Source organism: Oncorhynchus keta, chromosome 4, assembly GCF_023373465.1.
Source record: "Oncorhynchus keta strain PuntledgeMale-10-30-2019 chromosome 4, Oket_V2, whole genome shotgun sequence".
Classification (NCBI taxonomy): Eukaryota; Metazoa; Chordata; class Actinopteri; order Salmoniformes; family Salmonidae; genus Oncorhynchus; species Oncorhynchus keta.
This window is the reverse complement of record NC_068424.1, coordinates 33,350,553-33,365,033: the sequence shown is the minus strand read 5'-3', so window position 1 is coordinate 33,365,033 and position 14,481 is coordinate 33,350,553.

Genomic DNA, 14,481 nt, shown 5'->3' with positions numbered 1-14,481 from the left:
TGGTACCGGAGTCTACATTATACAACTATTTTGTTTCAGACAGATGAATAGCCTAGTAGTTGTCGAAGCTGTGTCCTAACCAACTAGGCTACTAAGAATAGTCTCTGCAACCAGAATTGGGTGGGTGGTACCGGAGTCTACATTATACAACTATTTTGTTTCAGACAGATGAATAGCCTAGTAGTTGTCGAAGCTGTGTCCTAACCAACTAGGCTACTAAGAATAGTCTCTGCAACCAGAATTGGGTGGGTGGTACCGGAGTCTACATTATACAACTATTTTGTTTCAGACAGATGAATAGCGTAGTAGTTGTCGAAGCTGTGTCCTAACCAACTAGGCTACTAAGAATAGTCTCTGCAACCAGAATTGGGTGGGTGGTACCGGAGTCTACATTATACAACTATTTTGTTTCAGACAGATGAATAGCCTAGTAGTTGTCGAAGCTGTGTCCTAACCAACTAGGCTACTAAGAATAGTCTCTGCAACCAGAATTGGGTGGGGGATACCAGAGTCTGTAGTTTATAGCTCGCATCGAAGCAAATTCGAACTAGTGGGCTACTATGTTTGGGGTTTTTAAGTTATTTTTTCACTCACGCGTTTTCTATTTGGGACGTTGTGTACCTTTTTTTACTTTATAGAGCTCTTTATTTTGAGGAGAGATATTTAATGGGGCTATTGCTGACTCGTCTTGCATGCATCATGTCAATGACAGGGCATTGATCGTCCCAGTTTCTAAAGCGCCATAGTAAATTGACAATTCATGCAATCTCCATAGCTAGTCATGCAATCATAGCCAGTCATGCAATCTCCAACTCATTCTCATCTCCTCGTGTTCCCTCCATAATTATTTAAAGTGCAGATAGTGTTGAGTCCTTGGTTAGTTGCGCTCGATAGTCTGATGTCTAGAAACGAGAGTTTCGAAGCAAAAATGGGTCCGTAGCCCTTTAAAATAAATCAGTGATGCAAACAAACTGTTGTATTCACTGTGCACATGACATAGAGTCGCGCCAAAGACAAAAATTGGGAGTAACTTTACTGACCAACTCCTTTACTATTTTCTCTGAAATCAGGATTCAGGGCGTGCCTTGCAATAGTCGCCAAAGTTAAATTGCTATTTGATCTGAAATGTAATGTAGGCTATGCACTGCGTAAAAGGGCATCACTGAAGGACTGGAGCGCGCGAGTGAAGGAGGACATAGCATTTGTCAAATTTAGGTTTAAAAAAAACTGTGAATTATGGAATTGTTTTTTCAACCTCTCCTGGGCCCCACTGGCCACAGTTTTTATATACGATGTAAATGATTATCAAGGTAATCGTGAAGTGTCTAATTTCGAATTCTTTGTAGGTCTATAGGTGCCATAGAAATGTTAAAAGTTTGGCATTACAAAATTAAGAGGACAAAGTTGGTCTATAATTTCAACTCAGTCTCCCCAAAACGTAAAGGCTGCATTGCCTATATCGACTTTGTGGTGCATCCGAACATTCATAGACTATTCATTCCCCAAAAGAGTGCTGGGGAACGGTGGAATAGCTCTGCAATAGTGCGTTTTTAGAATGACAGTTCCTCTGTGGTGTACTAAGACCCTATAATTAAGCTGCATCTTTTTAGGTATTGTCCTGCGGTAAATAGCTTTTCCAAGTCATATGGCGGACTGTGCCCTATTTCGTGTGTGACCTATTGCATTATTATTTGTTTTCACTTTGTGTACGTTTAAAATTAATGTTTGTCAGCTCAACAGAGAATAAACTTAGAACAGGCATACAAACGTTTTCTTCCACATTGTGTAGGCCTATTGGCTCGTGCAAAACGGCCAAATCACCCGAGCCCGCTATATTAATGATAGGCTACATTACTTTTATGTCATTTTGACCAATAGCCTAACTCTGGTGGTTTTGAAAGCGGTTAATAAATTCCTACATTTCCACCATAGAGCGATCTCCATACGTCATTCATTTTCTAGCAGTGCCACAGGGTTGAAAGCGGCGGCGCTCCCTGCACCATGCACAACCATCATGCACCATGCAGTGACCGTCTTATATCTCCTGCTGATAGTGAAAGTTCTGAGTAAAGGATGTAATTAGATAGGCCACTCTCAAGCTGTGATTGTTTCTCACTTGTGAGGGATGTCCAGATTATCCAGAGCACAAATAAATGAGCAGGAAACAATGGCGGCCAGACAGACCCGTTACCACCGAGGCATGGCCTCTCACCCCCCTCGCTGCCAGACACAGCAAAAAAGGGCTGGCGTGGAGGAAATCACACGATTTCGAGTCAAGAGTCATACAGATCAAACCACAGCCAATAATGAACAGGATGCTTCAATGGGCCTCTATGTTGGATTTCTTGTTGCAGAAGATTGAGGAAATCCGAGTTCTAGTTTTGCCGGCTCCTATAGACCGCAATGGCATATACGTGTCAATATGCTATTGAAGGGCTACGTTGTTTTTTATTGATTATATTGGACAATATGGCATAGTATATCCATTAATTGGTAGGCGTCTTCTATTGTGGTGTCACATGCACCCGGTTAAGAGACTTTTCTTGAAATATTAACATAGAGGCCAACATACCTTACGTTTTCTTCCACTGTGCGTGCACCATCTAGGCTATGCTGCACACTTTCATGTTTTAAGAAGACCGCGTTGTCTCGATATCCTATTATTTGGTTTATGTTACCTAAAGGTTAGGTTAAATGAACTCAAATTTGGATGAATTTAAAAGGAACAAATACACATACATTTGATGCCTTATTGTTGTATAATTTCCAACAGCTTTTCGTGACCCATAATCTGTTTTCGCTGTAGGCCTGTATTTCTTGCAATTGTAGCCTATAGTTTATTCTTGTAACGAATTTGACTAATTTGGTGTGGATCCATAGCCTATATTCTCTTATTGCTGTGTTAAATGCGTGAATAAATTATACATTTAGATACATTATAGGCCTATTAATACAAGATAATAAACTTGCATTCATTCACAACCTTCTGAGGACAGTCTTTACCGATATCTCTGACTGCAATATGCCCTCGTTATGCATTGTGCATATCATTTAGTTTTACGATGGATATGGTAACTCATCTCTCGTAGCCTATGGTATGCCTATATTAGATGTATGCTTTACCATTGCGTCAGTTAGGCAATAACGCCCCCTTTAAAACGTAGTGAGATGCGTAAAGGGTTGCGCTACATTGACCTTTTTATTCTGCCTGAATGTGACATCATTCTGTTTATCATGTGTTGTTGTTGTTGTTGTTGTTGTTGTTGTGCACATTGTGTATCATTCAGCTGGTTTGCCAATGCCTCAACGGTCGTTATACCCTTATATGATTTACTAAACATGTATTGGGTATTCGCACTTCTGCACCAGTCTAATCCCCAAGAAAAAAACATGACAGCCCTGACAGCAACCCTATAGGTCTACTTTTCCCTGGACACTGGCGCGACGAAGGAAATCAGATATTTACCCAAAGCCAGTAGGCCTACATTTTCAACGAATTCCTAGGGATTTACTCTTCAAAACACCTCTTGCGATAGTTGGCAAAGAACGACGGTAATATCAGTTATGTAGTTTATGGGTATAGGCCCTCATGCGTATGGTAACCTGATAATTCTACGCCACTTTCCCCTATGATTGTAAGTATAGCCACGTTAAAAATCAATTGAGTCTGATTAAAGAGGTTATTAACACGATAAATAAAATGCAATCCGTAGTTTATTATGAACGTTCACATTTCGTATCCTAACCAATTCAGTTAAAATTGGACAGAAATGCTGCTTCTATTAATGTTTTTAACCAATAACTCAGTTATGGTTATGTAAAATTTATGTTTTCGTTTATAAATGATGTGCACCTTCAGGGGAGGTGGAAATATTGATCCTCCTTAAGGCCATGCATGTATACAACCCAAACCTGTCAAATGTTCCTCGAAACCAGTCGATATACAAACCTTCGGTGTGCCTGCTAAATGACTAATAAATGTTATGCAAATGTTTAATGTAGACTAGCCTATACATGAACAGGGAAGTAACAGTTAGTTTACTTCAGTCCAAGACTGTTCAAGACTGTCCACTTTGGAAGATGCTGTGACATACAATTACGTCACATACAATTATGGCACACCCCTCTATATAAATGAAATTGTATTGGTCGCATACACATGTTTAGCTAATGTTATTGCGGGTGTAGCGAAATGCATATGTTCCTAGCTCCAACAGTGCAGTAATACCTAACAATACACACACATCTAAAAGTCAAGTAATGGAATGAAAGAATATAGACATATTTGGACGAGCAATGTCGGAGTTCGGTGTTTAATAATGGAACACTGGTCACTTTAGGAATGTTAACATACTATCCACATACTGTCCATAATGTTTATGCATCCCATCACATATACTATAATAATAATATATGTAAAGTGACCAGTGTTCCATTATTAAAGTGACCAGTGTTCCATGTCTATGTACATAGGGCAGCATCCTCCAAGGTGCAGGGATGAGTGACCGGGTGGTAGCCGGCTAGTGACACTGACTAAATTCAGGGCAGGGTACTCATCCCTGCACCATAAGCCCCCTTTGTTCGTTCGATAGATTTTTCGTAAACCTTTTTGATTCCAAATGATCAATGATTCCAAATAATCAATATCTTTGATTTGATCCAAATTCAGTGTTGATACATTTCATATGAGGTATATGCCTACCAATTGTGCGTACAAGCGTTTTCCCCACTGATACCTTTGAAATAGACATTGGTTAGCCTAGGCCTACGTGTGCGTATGCGTACAGGCCTACTGCAAACCGTCCTCGAGTCCCTAACCCTATTTGTCCTGTGTTTTTCTTTTGGCTTTTCTGAGACGTCATAAGAACTCACTGCCATGGATTGAGAACCCCCACTGCAAAAGGTGACGCGCAGGGAAGGATTTGTGAATGGACACCGTGCACAGTCTGTGCCAGCTCACAGATCATAGGGCTCTGAGACCGTTGCAGATGTGCCTTATTCGCATCCCCCCTCCCACCCCGGCCACCGCCCCTCCCGTCGAACGGGGTCGCTAAGATATCAGCTCTGTCTCCAGGGGTCGGCCCAAATCCGCCAGCTTCCTGCATGTGCCCTTTCAAAACGTGAAATACATCTCTCCCATTTGGACGATTTTGTATAATTTCTGTGGTTTTGTCTCGGTTAGAGCTGCTTTTTGTCATCCTGGGTCACTCACTCACGAACAGTCATATCACAGTCAATGTACAGATCAAATCCACACATCATCAAACCTCGCCCAAAACCTTCCCTGTCTTTATTGTTCCCTATTCCTAAAGGCCCAGTGGAGTGAAAAACGTGATATTCCTGTGTTTTATATTTCCACACTACGAGGTTGGAAAAATACTGTGAAATTGTGAAAATTCTGTTAGTAGTGTTAGAGCTGTTAGTGTTAGAGCTGTTTGAAAAGACTGCCTGAAATGTCAGCCTGATTTGGTTGGATGGAGTTTTGGCCTGCCTCTCTACCAATAACAGCTAGTTTTCGGTTTTCCTCTCCCCACTCAGACCACTCACAGACAGTCCTAGCAACATTCTTGCTTGAGAAATCGCTCTTTGCTATAAGAATCTCGTTTTTAAAACGATTGAATTGAAAACAATCACAGGTACTTTATTGTTAGCCAGAAATTATTTGATATTGAGATAAAAACGTATGCATTGGACCTTTAACTTAAAGTTCATCAAAGTTTGAGTGTATGTGATGGGACCCGAGGTTATAGCGTGTTGAAGCTCCCCCAAAAATCTAGTTTCGATTCTCCACCCTATGTAATTACGATTTAATGGTGTCCAATCCCCATGCTTTGTTTCAGGATAAATGTTTCTTCAAGCTAATCTGACCGTGTCACCGTCGAGGTCTTGCCTAGCGAATGGCCACTTGAAGGTTTTGGGTGGAGATCATTTGTAGTTTTAATAAGTCTTAAATCCACTTGATCGCCCTGGCGTAGATAAGTCTCCTTTGAATTGGGATTGCTCTTTAGGGATCCCTTCGGATTTCGCCATAGAGGTCCTAATCGAGTTTACCGCAGCACTGAAGAACCACTGCAGCATCCCCCGAACGCAATCAAGGTCTTGATCAGATAAAGCTAATTGGACGCCAGTCCGTTGTTTATTGCAACCATCTACATATTTTATTTGGTGTTGCTTGAGTTTAAGATGCAGAAGAATTGGGAGAAAAACTAAGTCAGTGTCGTCCATTTAAATGTTTGTCTGCAGCTACATTTCTAGAAGTTTAGACCCACTATTAAAGTCTCGTATCTAATCACAAGAAAAACAAAGAGCATGGTGGTGATTTGGCCTGTTGTGTATAGGTGGGCCTATAACCAATTCCCAAAATGTTTGACCATCAAATTCCGTTCTATAGGCTACGACCTAATTGCAATAGATACAACGGAGATCAAACGCATTTTTCTTTAATTGATGATTAATGTTTTCTGCTGTCAATCCTTAGGCCTAGTCATCGAAAATACCACATGCTTCAATTTCTGATTGTTTGCAAAAGCATCCGGCTATGATTTCTGGTCTAATTTGATATTCTTCTAAGATATCTTGTGAAGATTTTTTGAAAAGATTTAATAAAAAAATGTGTTCCAGAAGTTTAGAAGGCTGAGCTGTCTTTGTCATCCGGATTTCTATTTATGTCAACTGAACCAAGAACTTTTGATAGATAGTCTCTTTCTAAAATAAACTGAGTTTATTTCAGTATAAACAATGTTGCATTCAATCAATGTAACATAACACAAATATGCCTATAATGTACAAATATAGGATAACGTATACTAATCAAAGTTTTAATGTTGACACAATGTCAGTGTCAAATGCTGACACAATGTCAGTGTCAAATGCAGGTAACATCAATTTTGACACTTTACATGCAATTAGCACATTGTGTTTTTTTGTTCTGACTCAGAATATATATATATTTTTTATTGAAGTGCAGTTCGGTAATTCAGTCTATGTAAATCTTCTCAGTTAATAGTTTGAATTCCACATATAAGGCATAGTCTTTAAGGAAAAACCTTGTATGGGCTATAAAAGTTATGTCGGAAAAAAGTGTCCTAGAAGTCTACAGTGTAGCCTATTTGCATGTCAAAGACCTTACAAAAAAAAGCCTGGGTAAAAGACTGGTTTTGTCCAGAAGAGAATATATATATTTTTTGTGTTCGTTACAAATTTCCCTTGTAGAGGCCAGTCTTAAGCCTGCTTTCAAAACTCAACGAAAGTTCTTGGATTCGCTCGAGTTATTGCTATAAATTGCTATACTTATTTAACTTAAAAAATAAATAAATAAATGTTGGACTTAATATTGTAGGACCATTTTACCACCAGTCTAATGTTGGAGCCTTGCCGTGTTGATGTTTTTATTCACCAATGGTAACATATAGGCTATACATCGGCAACCTTATCCTGTTGATGAACATCAAAGCGCGCATGCGCATGTACGTTTATACAGCCGGTCAGCCAGACGTTTCACGTGTCACGACGTCTTACTTGTGACAGTAAAGAATGAACGCCACTTGTAGGCTATTTCCGTGAGGTTAATGGGTTTAGATTCTCAGTCATACAGAACAAATACCCTGCAGGGGGAGGGGGCACTTTCAGGCTATTGGCAATGCAAATCTGCTCATTAATAAAACCTCGTCAGACCAAACAATATACCTATTTAATGTAAACATGCTGAATGGTCAACCGCACAAAAGCCCAGTAACAATAAAGTATGGTACCTGATCCAACTTCTGTAACGTGTATGACAGGCCCCCACCCAAGCGTATATGGGCCTTGAATATTTGCCTGTTTTACTGCAGTATCCCGGATGCCTCGCGCGTTTAAGATGATCGAAATGCCTGCACCTGTCTGAGGAGGTCTGCAGTCAATTGCCAGGGACCTCGACAGGTGCGAAGCACTTGCTACTCCAAACCCAACCACTTCCACAAGACTATAAACTCAATGTATCCCATTGTTAACTACAACTTCTCAAGTTTCTAAAATGGTGTAAACGGTTGTAAAATCAACTTTGTGAAATTATTATGCGTTAAGGGTGTCGAAGGTTGTCGATAATGTTTATTCATCATCCATTCGAATGTTTTTTGATATTTCCACTAGATATAGGCCTATATTTTTTTGCATTAATCTCAGATAGGCTATAGGCCTTTACACTTTTTTAGGCCTAAACTCAAAATCATGAATTAGCCTAAATTATGTGTAAAGGTTAATGTTACAGGACTGTGGAATCATAAAGTAAAAATAGCATAAATTGACCATTTGACCCTTACCTTAACATCGGTTTTGCGCAAGGACTCTGCAAATCGAATGTTTCATTCGGTTACAAATGTGAATGGCCAGTTGCAATATGCTTTTAGGTCCAGCTTACTTTTAACTTAGGGAAGAGGTCAATCGTTATGAGAGGTTATTTGACCCCTCTTCTTGTGTGGCATCATGACCCTGCACTGTCCCCAGTTTTAACTTGCCAAAATAGTGCTGCAGGATCTCATGAAAGCATGCATGTGTCGATGAAGCACCTTTCACCCCTCTCTACCCGAATTGTTTTTACCCCCTAAGGTGAAATATGGTGACTTTTAAATCGACAGGAGGTATTAGTAAATGACCTCAATTCAACAATGTTTCATTAGGCTATACACGGGTGTCAAAAGTGGGAACATTATTGTCTGATGTAGGGCCTATAACTCTTGAGTAACTTTAAATATGTTTTTCGTGATAATACTATAGGCCTCCGTTAAATCGGTTAGATTTTGCACTGAGTAGCCTACACTTTAATTCTTACATTTTTACATTTTGTACATATACGGTAGCCTAATTTTAAAAAAGACGGCCACGCTTTAAATGAACTATAACTCTAAAATACTTTACAGGGCATAACGTTTTAAGAGCATAACATAAATGTTGTACAAATCTATCACGTTGACCTTAATTGTTTATAAGATATGCAATAAAAGGCAGATACTTTATTGAACGTTAGTTGCCTATATGGTGCCTTTGGGGTCCAAAAGTAAACAATTTTGAAAAAAGGTTTTGTTACTAACACAATCGATACGGAAGTGATTCTGAACTTGTTTCTAATTTTTTTTTAACTTATTGGGTGAGAACTCAAGTGAGTAAGATTTCTCATCTATTACACACATGGCAAAATAGTGTTGAAAATTCGTATTAGGTCAAATTCGTCTGATAATGTAATGTATATATGCATTCACTTAATCTCTATCGTGGTCATAGGAGCCACCGAACACCCACCTTCACATCCATGACACTTATATCTCTGTCTCAACAGGTGTTTCTCAAGTTGCTCGGGGCAATGCACCTGCACTTTTTTCGTCTGGCGCTCTGTTCTTGCATCCTGTACCTCGAATATGTTAATATGTAATTAGTATTGAACGAATGGAGATGTAATAATTCTAATATAGGGTATAGGATGAATTTTGGTTTATTGCATATTTTGCTAACTTTCTGCGCTAGTGCATGCTTGCCTGGAGTTAGTTATTTATATTGATGACCAATAACATTTCACTGCATTATGAATTTAGACATATTTTCTTGTCTTTTTTTCTTGTGGTAAATTTCTTCTCCTTATTTCTTCTTCTTTCGATTGTGGAAGCCCAATCACATGATAACTGTGTTTTTGTGTTTGATTGTTACATTCATTGTGGGGTTTATATTTAGGGTAAAGTGGGGTAACTAGGACTTCCTGAGAAATATTTGCAATTGGTTACACAAAAAGCAGTTTGGTAAAAATGAGGTATGTGAATGATGGTCATGCTAAGCCAAATAAACTAGGATGAGATGTAAGTGGCTACAGTTTACACATTTTTACTTATTTAATGAAATGTTGTTTTCACAAAAGGGGTGTTTTCCCCAAGTACCGACCTGACTGGACATGATTTGGCAAATGTTCATTTGGGGGGGGTTAGTTGTCCCCGACACACTCACCTTAAATGTTATTGCTTTATTAAAAACAGATTACTTTAAAAAAATCTGTCAACAAGTGGATTATTTATCTTTAGGCTCCCCTAATGGTTTATATTTGAGATTCTTCAAAGGTGCCACCCTTTGCCTTGATGACAGCTTTGCACACTCTTGGAATTCTCGACCAGCTTCACCTGGAATGCTTTTCCAACAGTCTTGAAGGAGTTCCCACATAAGCTGAGCACTTGTTGGCTGCTTTTCCTTCACTCTGCGGTCGAACTCATCCCAAACCATCTCAATTGGGTTGAGGTTGGGTGATTGTGGAGGCCAGGTCATCTGATGCAGCACTCCATCATTCTCCTTCTTGGTCAAATAGCCCTTACACAGTCTGGAGGTGTGTTGGGTCATTTTCCTGTTGAAAAACAAATGATAGTTCCACTAAGTGCAAACCAGATGGGATGGCGTATCGCTGCAGAATGCTGGGGTAGCCATGCTGGGTAAGTGTGCCTTGAATTCTAAATAAATCACTGACAGTGTCACCAGCAAAGCACCCTACGCCATCACACCTCCTCCTCCATGCTTCACGGTGGGAACCACAAATGCAGAGATCAGCCGTTCACCTACTCTGCGTCTCACAAAGACACGTTGGTTGGAACCAAAAATCTAAAATCTTGACTCATCAGATGAAAGGACCTTCTACAAGATTCTACAATATAGAAAAAAATAATGAAAAACTCTGGAATGAGTAGGTGTATCCAAACTTTTGACTGGTACTGTATATATATAAAACCTTTATAGATCTAACTTAATTAGATCATTTATATAACTTTTTCTAAATTATGAAATATTAGATCAATTTACCTCAGAACCCTTTTGTTAGTGACAAAAAACATTGTTTATGAGACTATTAACATTTGTTGCACATTTCTTTGGTGACATAGTGTTTGTTTTTTGTGAGCATTTACAGGGGGGGACAGTTACCCCAGAGGGGTAGTTACCCTACATCAATGTCATTGTCTGAACTTATTTATTTTAAAACCCTGTAACAAAACGGTGCACCTTGATGGATTCTATTTACCAATGCAACGCCATGTCTCAACTCGATTAGGTTGTAATATGCTGGGCCGGTTTACCATACCCTAATCCACACCGTAATATGGGATGTGTGTGTGCGCTTTGTGTTTCATTTGCACTCTAAAGGATTTGTTGGGATGAGATGCATAATGTGGCATCACCTGAGGTTTATCGTGTCAACTCAATTTTGTCCTGTGGAGGGAAGAGAAAAGCGTCAGAAGCAGCATACAGCACTGCACACAGAACATGGGATAAAGGCAGAGAAGGCAAAGCCCTTAATCTCCATGTATTCTTGTTCTCTTTCCTATTCCAATTGTAAGGGGTATGTTGAGTTAAAATACATGGTTGAATATTTACATTTATATTCTATGCTATTCACTTGTGGTATATTTTCCTGTATATTCTTACTCACAGCACATGCTGTAGTAGTTATATATTCATCATACGTTGAATGCTTGGATATCAATTGTCTGCTTTTACCATGGTGTTTAAATATTTTTGTTCCATCACTTCTGCTGTTGGGATATTGCAATCAGACATTTATAGACGCAGTATTCTGAATTGGCCTCTGCAGGGTTCAGTTCAAGGTCCAGGGGGCATTGACCATCACAAGCCAACTGCAACACTTTTACAGGACTAACTAAATGAATGATAGTCAAAACAGTGGGTCAGATATGAATCAAATGTATTTTATAAAGCCCTTTTTACACCAGCAGTTGTCACAAAGTGCATACCGTTTTTGCACTTTTCTTAGTTAACTCCCTATTTCTCTTAAAATATTTTCAAATTGAAGAAAACTTTTGGTCTCCACACCTTGCTGTCGGATTTTCAACATTGCAGAACCAATTTTATTTGAGTACATTTCTGTTTACAATTTTAATTTAGAAAATAAAAAGAAATGTCATGGACAGAATTATTGGCAGCCCAGAGCTAGTACTTGGTTCTACAGCTTTTGGGCAAGTTGACTGCAGACAAAGGCTTCTTTTAACCATCAATGAGCTTGCTGCAGCTCTCCACCAGCAATGTGGCCCACAAAAAACACCCTCCCTACAATCAAACATAAGTGAGGTTCACACATCAAAGCACTCTGAAATGGTTCAAGCTGCTGGACTGTTCTGTGGCCAGCGAAGAGTCCATATCTGAATCACATCCATAACCTATGGCGAGATAAGAAAACAGCAGTTGGTGGAGGGCACCCCTCAAAAATGAAAGAGCAGGTTGCTGCTGAAGAGTGGGGCAAATTGCCAGTAGAAAAGTGCAAATGGTGCCAATATATTTGGTCGCAACCATATCACATTGACAAGGATATGTGGAGAATAGGAGAGGGTACAACATTAACGACTACAATTTGAATGGGATCTGCCGTAGGTCATTTGACCTAAAATGGAGTCCATTTGCAGCCATTTCAGTCAGCTCCTCTTTGGCATCCGCTGTAATTCATTATTCCATGCTGGCATGGAGAGTGAAGGAGAGAGGGACTGAGAGAGAGAGAGGCAGGACAGAAGTGACTATGCTCTGGGTTGTGTCCCAAATGGCACTTTATTCCCTTAATAGTGCACTACTTTTTACCAGAGCCCTATGGGTCCTGGTCAAAGTAGCACACTGTATAGAGAATAGGGTGTCATTTGGGAAATACAATACATTACCAAAAGTATTTAGACACCTGCTCAAATATCTCATTCCAAATTCATGGGCATTAAGATGGAGTTGGTCCCCTCTTTGCTGCTATAACAGCCTCCACTCTTCTGGGAAGGCTTTCCACTAGATGTTGGAACATTGCTCCGGGGACTTTATTTCATTCAGCCACAAGAGCATTAGTGAGGTCAGACACTGATGTTGGGCGATAGGCCTGGCTCACAGTCAACGTTCTAATTCATCCCAAAGGTGTTCGATAGGGTGGAGGTTTGGGCTCTGTGCAGGTCAGTCAAGTTCTTCCACACCAATCTCGACAAACCATTTCTGTATGGTCCTTGCTTTGTGCATGTGGGCATTGTCATGCTGAAACAGGAAAGAGCCTTCCCCAAACTGTTGCCACAAAGTTGGAAGCACAGAATCGACTGGAATGTCATTGTATGCTGTAGCGTTAAGATTTCCCTTCACTGGAACTAAGGGGCCTAGACCGAACCATGAAAAACAGCCCCAGACCATTATTCCTCCTCCACCAAACTTTACAGTTGGCACTATGCATTGGGGCAGGTACCTTCATCCTGGAATCAGCCAAATCCAGATTCGTCCGACGTACTGCCAGATGGTGAAGCGTGATTCATCTTTCCAGAGAATACGTCTCCACTGCTCCAGAGGCTTTACGCCGACGCTTGGCATTGCGCATGGTGATCTTAGGCTTGTGTGCAGCTGCTCGGCCATGGAAACCCATTTAATAAAGCTCCCGACTAACAGTTTGTGATCTGATGTTGCTTTCAGAGGCAGTTTGGAACTCGGTAGTGAGTGTTGCAATCGAGGATGAACTGACTTGTTGGAAACGTGGCATCCTATGATGCTGTCACATTGAAAGAAAGTCACTTAGCTCTTTGGTAAGGCCATTCTCCTGACAATGTTTGTCTATGGAGATTGCATGGCTGTATTCTCAATTTATACTCCTGTCAGCAATGAGTGTGACTGAAATAGACACATTTGAAGGAGTATCCACATACTTTTGTATATATAGTGTAGATCTAGTGTAATGTATACTCAGTAGACCTGAACGGCCCACCATGCTGTTTTATTAAAAGACAGAGACGAGGACATTTGCTGTTCTTCAAATTCTTACATTTGACCTTTTTGAGTTGTGTGTGACTCACCGACTGTCCCAAATGGCATCCTTTTCCTTATATCTCCAAGGGGCTTTGGTCAGAAGTAGTGCAGTAAATAGGAATAGGTTGCTGTTCGGGACGCAGGCACTGTTTGGGTGTTCCCTTGAATGAATTTGTATTCCTCTTGAATTGTGACAGTTAATTGTAAAAAATTGAGTTCCCTGGAGCCATTAGTGGTGTTTTCTGTCAAGCTGTGCTTTTTAGTATGACTTTTTATGCCACTGCATGTGCACTCACTGACTGAAAATGGGCTGCTGGCAGTTCAAACAAACACACATGCACGCACGCACACACACACACACACACACAACCTTATATGTAAAGGAGTAATACCAGTTAGAGACACTGAAATAACAGGACACTGTCTATCTTTTCATTCGTTCATCCAAATCAGGTTCCAATTCAATTCCCAAGTACTTGTCAACCAATCGATCTGTCTTTTAGATGGTAACATATACACACGGATCACGGCTAGATATTTACATTTCCTGTGGGTATCACGCTAGTTTCAGTAGCATGCACTGCTAAATGACTAACCTCGGTAGTCAAGTACTCTGCTCTGGGATAGGATGGAATCCTGTTGCCCTTTTCTTCTGCAGTCCACTTCATCTGTTTGTGTGATTCAATAGTATATGTCTATGTTCTCTTAATT